General features: G+C 43.3%; 1 long non-coding RNA gene across 1 annotated transcript in view; it reads left to right on the top strand.

Annotated features, from left to right (window-relative positions):
• Positions 1–984: 984 nt before the first annotated feature.
• Positions 985–6,000, top strand: part of LOC143927005 (uncharacterized) — a 33,319-nt gene continuing 28,303 nt past the window's right edge. Inside the window, exons 1-2 of the long non-coding RNA XR_013262197.1 lie at positions 985–1,111; positions 1,825–1,930. This is a non-coding gene — a long non-coding RNA (uncharacterized LOC143927005). The remainder of the gene's footprint in view (positions 1,112–1,824; positions 1,931–6,000) is intronic.

Below are 6,000 nucleotides of genomic sequence, written 5' to 3'. Positions count from 1 at the left end.
ACCTCTTAGCTCAGGCTTTTACAATTGTCTGCATATTCTTATCTCTGATTTGTTCTTGATAAGTTGTTTTCCCTTCCCCCTCTCCCCTTTCCCTTTGCTCCTGTCCCCTTCCATTCCCTTCCCTCTTCAATTCCCTCTTCCCATTCTCCCTTTCACCCTTCTCCCCTTTCCCCTTTTTCTTTTCACTGTTCTAATTTTTCTTTTTCTTTCTTTCCTTGTTTTCCTTCTTGAATAATCCCCCCTTTTTTTTCTCTTTATCTTTTAATTTCTCCTGTTTCCCACTTTCCCCCTCCCCCTTGATGAGGGATGAAATTTCTAGATGGATTTTAATATGATCATCCCATGCTATGTGGTTCTTCTTTCTCTCCCCTTTTGATATGGGAAGGAATTTCTAGATATACTTTAATAGGACCATTCCATGCTATGAAGAGATGTTAATGGTTATGTGTACATTATCCTCATGTTGGGGTTATGGTTGTGGGTATTAGGGCTTCTTGGTTTTAGCCCATCCCCATTCTTTAATACCAGCGAAGGGACTTCATTGATATATAACTTGCACCTTTTTTCCCCTTCTTTTAAAATACCTTGCATTATTTAACCTGACCACTAGATGGTAGAATACAAACCTTTGGCATGGACTAATGTGATTGGAAATTGTCTGTTACTTAAGGAAAGATTGTTTTCCATGCCAATTAGTTCTGAAGAAGTGCACGGAGGTGTATAAAACGTTAACGCATGAAATGCGAGGTCACTCTGCAGACAATTAGCGCACCTTTCAACCCAGCAATGAAAGGAATGAATCCCTTTAGGACTGGCATTTGATACTACATTTTTACAATCCACTCCACCGAAAGCAAAGTGATCCAATCTCTTTGGCTTTTCGTTCAACAGACCTGACCGGCCATGTGACTGCTGATCACGTGGAAGGACTGGAGAAGCTCTCCACTGAGTACAGCAGCACACCAGGACAGCAGCTATGTGAGCTATGTCTGAATCACTTGTGAACAGCACTGATAAGCAGAAATAGCAGTGAGATAACAAACCTGAGGACTTTCAGCGATTGGAGTGGTGAGAGCCCAGCTGGGCCGCCCTTTTGCTTATCAATAACTCAGTATGTTTGAATCCTGCTGTTTCCCCTTTTACTGTCTGACTGACATAAGCAGTGAATCTATTAAGTGCTGTCTGGTTTAACCTGCACTAATGGTATGAGATGTGTGTCTGAAAGAACTTTGACACTATAAAAAGCCACTCTATGCAGCTGGATACATTCGGTGTGAGATGTGTGTCTGAAAGGAATTAGACACTGTGAAAAGCTGCTCCATACATTTGGATACATTCTTAATAAATAGAAATGCAACTGTTTCCAAATCTACTTAAATGATTGGATGCTTTATACAGAACTCTGAGACTATGCTTCTTTGATAATAATATTGCTATCTTGTCTATAGAGGCCATCTCTGAAAGTACATTCTAATCCTAAAATAAGTACTTGGGTACATGTGTAACTATTTCTGTGTGGATATATGTAAACCCCCATTACAAATGAGTTAATTATGGACTGAATTATGCCGTCACTTTCATCTGGGGTATAATGGATACACGGTGTATGTTTTTTCCCTGCATTTTTAATCTTATAATGCTGCAGCATATTTTTATGGATTGTTATATTTAGTGAGATATATAGTGTTAAATAGGATTGACTATATTCCCTTTTTGCATACACTAGTTGTATGTGGCCCCTCCCCCTACGTTTCAATAAAGTACATTTTTTATTCTGTATCAAAAGCCTTGGTTGATTCTTCCCTTTTTTGCTTTCTATTACAGCAGGTCCAAGGGGGCCGAAGGAAGTCTGAAAGTCTTTGGAAGAGCAAGCAAACCTGGGGGGGCTAGAAAATCCTGTTTGGAGGCCAGGAGTGGGCTGTGCAGCAAGGTACTGCAACAAAGGCTGAGTAAGCCTTAAGAGCCAGGTGGCTTGGTTTTTGTCATTGTGTTTGCAGGAGAAGAACCCCTGCGTGGGCAACCCATCTGTGTTGAACTTTCACTTTGTTTTTTCTGTTTACCAACTTAAGGTCTGCCCTATAGGCGTTTTAGTGCTACAGGGCAGCTCCTGTGTGCTGGATCACATATACATACGTGATCCAACATTTTCAGGTAAGGGGCACACATGCGCGCCATTGGCTGCTCGCTTCCACTGTGACTACACACAGCAGAAGCCGATCGGTGGGTACATAGTACCTGATGTCTGATCGTTAGGCACAGAGCCAGAATTATGATCTGCCTATGTAAACAAGGAAGACCACTGTTCTTATAGGATAGAAGGGATAGAATTTGTCTCCCTGCAAAGCAGAGAATAAATTCAATCTCTTCCCCTAGTAAAAGCACATCACACAGTATAGTAATACACAGGCTAGGCACACAGTAAACCTTTTGATCACCAATGATGTTAACCCCCTCCAGCCAGTATCATTAGTGTATTGGTTGAACTAGATGGACTAGTGTATTTTTTCAACTAAACTATTCAACTATGTATGTAATTAGTACAGCAGTGACAGTTGATATTTTTAGCACTGATCACTGCATTAGTGTCACTAGTCCCCAATAAGTGTCAAAAATGTCAGTTAGTGTCAGGATGCTCATCACAGCATTGTAGTCTTGCTATAAGTCGCTGATTGCCTCCATTACTAGTTAAAAAATAAATCTCATAGGTTTGTAGACGCTATAACTTTTGCCCAAACCAATCAATATAGGCTTATTGGGATATTTTTTAACAAAAATATGTAGCGGAATACATATTGGTCTAAACTTATGAAGAAATTTGATTTTTTTACATTTTTTTTTTATTTGATGTGTTTTATAAGTGAAAAGTAAAAAAAACGGAAAATTGTATACTCACCTTTCCGTAATTTTCCTTTCCTGACACATCTTCATGGCAGCACACACTGGCAGCACACACTGGGTTGGGACTCCGCCCCCACAACCTGACAGGATTGGATTAACTATAAATTTGAAGGGGAGACCCCCCCCCCCCGCTGCATTCTCCGTAAATATCATCACAAAAGAAACAGGGAGGGCGACTGTGTGCTGCCATGAAGATGCGTCAGGAAAGGAAAATTACGGAAAGGTGAGTATACAATTTTCCGTTTTCCTGATGCCTTCATGGCAGCACACACTGGGAAATAACTCGCCAGTCAGGAGGGTGCAAGTAAAATAATATTTATTCCTTATAATGCTGAAGAATTGTCTCTAATGACTGATCTGCCGAAGTCTGCCATGGATAAATGAGCAGAATCCACTTTGTAGTGTGAAATAAAGGTGTTCCTGGAGGACCATGTTGCTGCCCTGCATATTGTCTCTGGTGAGACTCTGCAATACGCTGCCCAGGAGGTAGCCACTCCCCTAGTTGAATGAGCCCTGATGTCTTCGGGAATTGCCATATGCTGGGTGGAGTAAGCTTTCCTAATGGTTCTGACTAACCAGGATGCAATAGTGCGTGAGGAGACTGCCTGACCGTGCCTGGTTCCATGGGTAATGATCAAAAGAGAGTCCATCTTCCTAAAGGAAGTGGTAGCAGATAAGTAGTTTATGATGGTTATTTTGACATCTAGTGGATGAGGATTACCCTGATCATCCGTGAAGGATGGAAGTATGATATCCTGATTGTAATGAAAAGAAGTTGCCACTTTGGGTATGAAGTGTTCTGAAGATCTTAGGATTACTCTGTCGGGAAAGAGAACTAAGTGGGGTTCCGAAACCATTAATGCTTGGATCTCTGACACTCTCCTGGCTGATGTAATTGCAATGAGAAAAACACAGTTTTAAAGTCAAGTCCCATAGAGAGATTGTTTCAAAAGGAATAAACGGAGGAGAAGAGAGAGCATGGAGGACTACCGAAAGGTCCCATGATGGAAAGATCGGTCTCCTGGGGGGCTTAATCTTTAGATAGGCTCTTAAAAATTGGATTACTAGTGGGTGGAATGCCCATTTAGTATCCGTTTTTGCTGACAGAGCTGACACTTGGACCTTTAGGGTATTTAAGCTTAGCCCCTTGTTGACCCCTGACTGGAGAAATTCCAGGACTTGAAAGGGCTCCGGAGAAAGGGCATTCCATCCTTTCTGTTGTGCCATGAAGCAGAATCTTTCCCAAACCTTTGAATAGATGTTATTGGTAGTGACCTTCCTGGCTTGCAATAGGGTTGATATGATTTCATGAGAACATCCATGCGATCTCAGCCTAGCCCTTTCAATTTCCAGGCCATCAGGTGCAATTTCTCTGGTGCAGGGTTTAAGTATTGACCTTGAGACAGAAGATCGGGAGTCACCAGGAGAAGAACTGGAGGTTGAAGGCTGAGTTGTAAGAGTGTAGTGAAACACGGCCTCCTCGGCCACAGTGGAATAATCGCAATTACTGTCACCAAGGATCTCCGAAGCCTGGATAGGAACCTCGGAATTAACGGAGTTGGAGAGAATATATACCCCAACTTGAAGTTCCATGGGTGAACTAGACAGTCCACTCCCTCCGTCGATGGGAATGAACCCCTTGACGGGAATCTGTGGCACTTGGTATTCAGCGGAGTGGCTGCTAAATCTACTTCCGGTGTTCCCCAGATCTCCGTAAGGAGGGAGAAAGTCCGAGGGTTTAACGACCACTCGTTGGATAGCATTTCTCGACTCAGGTAGTCAGCTAATATGTTTTGTGCCACTAGGACATACACCGCTTTCAGACTTACTAGATGTATCTGAGCCCACTCCAAGATGGGCCGAACTTCCTCCATCAAAGTGACACTTCTGGTACCCCCTTGCTTCTGAATATAAGACACTGCTACTTGATTGTCCATTCGAATGAGCACATTCCTGTCCGTCAGAAACGGTGCGAATGCCCTTAAGGCATGAAAGGCTGCTCTGAGCTCTAAAATGTTCGAGACCAAACCTTGAGCCTTAAAATGCCACTGGCCCTGGGCTGCCTGGTCTTGATAGTGGGCCCCCCAACCGCTCTGGCAGGCATCTGAAGTGACTACTTCCGGAACTGGAGGAACTATCGGTGTGTATTTCCCGAGATTGCTCGGGCGCGTCCACCACCATATCGATTGTTTCACCGAACCGGAGATGAAGATGGTCTGACGCTTTGAGACTCCATCCCACTGCCTTAGGAATGAGTTCTGTAAGGTTCTCATGTGCCACTGTGCCCATTGCACCATGGGTATGGTTGAGGACATGGACCCTAGTACACTCAGACATGCTCTGGCTGGCAAGTAATTTTTCGACAGCAGCTTCTGAATTTTCAGAATCAGTGGCCGGATTTTCTCTTGTGGGAGCTGTATCTTGTTCGTTTTGGTGTTCAGATCTGCCCCTAAAAATATCATATTTTGTGTAGGTTGCAGACAGCTCTTTTCCCAATTGATTATCCATCCAAACTTCTGGAGGGTTGTAAGGAGGATCTTCCGATGGTGAATCAACGTCTCTTGGTCCCTTGCTAAAAGTAGGATGTCGTCCAGGTAATGGTGGACGTGTAAACCATTTTCTCGGAGGAATGCCACCAACGGTAATAATACTTTCGTGAATGTCCTGGGTGCCGAAGAGATGCCGAACGGGAGGCACCGAAATTGGAAATGATGTTGGTTTATGGCAAACCGGAGAAACTTTTGAAAGGCTGGATGAATTGGTATATGCAGATAAGCGTCCGATAAATCTATTGAAAGCATCCGATCGCCCAGATTTATTGCCAGAAGTATGGATTGAAGGCTTTCCGTTTTGAAAGCCTCCACTTTGAAATTTCTGTTGAGTTTTTTGAGGTCTAATACAGGTCGCAAATCCCCTGTCTTCTTTTTTTACCAGAAACAAGGGCGAGTAGAACCCTCTTCCCTTCTGGCATGCTGGGACCTCCAAGATCGCTCCCTTTTGTCTCAATTCTGCTACGTACTTTACTAGCAGGCTCTTCTGGGGTACTGAGGATGGAACTCTGGTTGCCTGGAAATAATTTGGCAGGAGTCCGTTTTTGAATTT

The sequence above is a fragment of the Lithobates pipiens genome, unplaced genomic scaffold, assembly GCF_037356315.1.
Source record: "Lithobates pipiens isolate NorthernLeopardFrog02 unplaced genomic scaffold, aLitPip1_a1.2 Scaffold_23, whole genome shotgun sequence".
Classification (NCBI taxonomy): Eukaryota; Metazoa; Chordata; class Amphibia; order Anura; family Ranidae; genus Lithobates; species Lithobates pipiens.
This window is presented reverse-complemented; position numbering and strand designations above follow the sequence as displayed.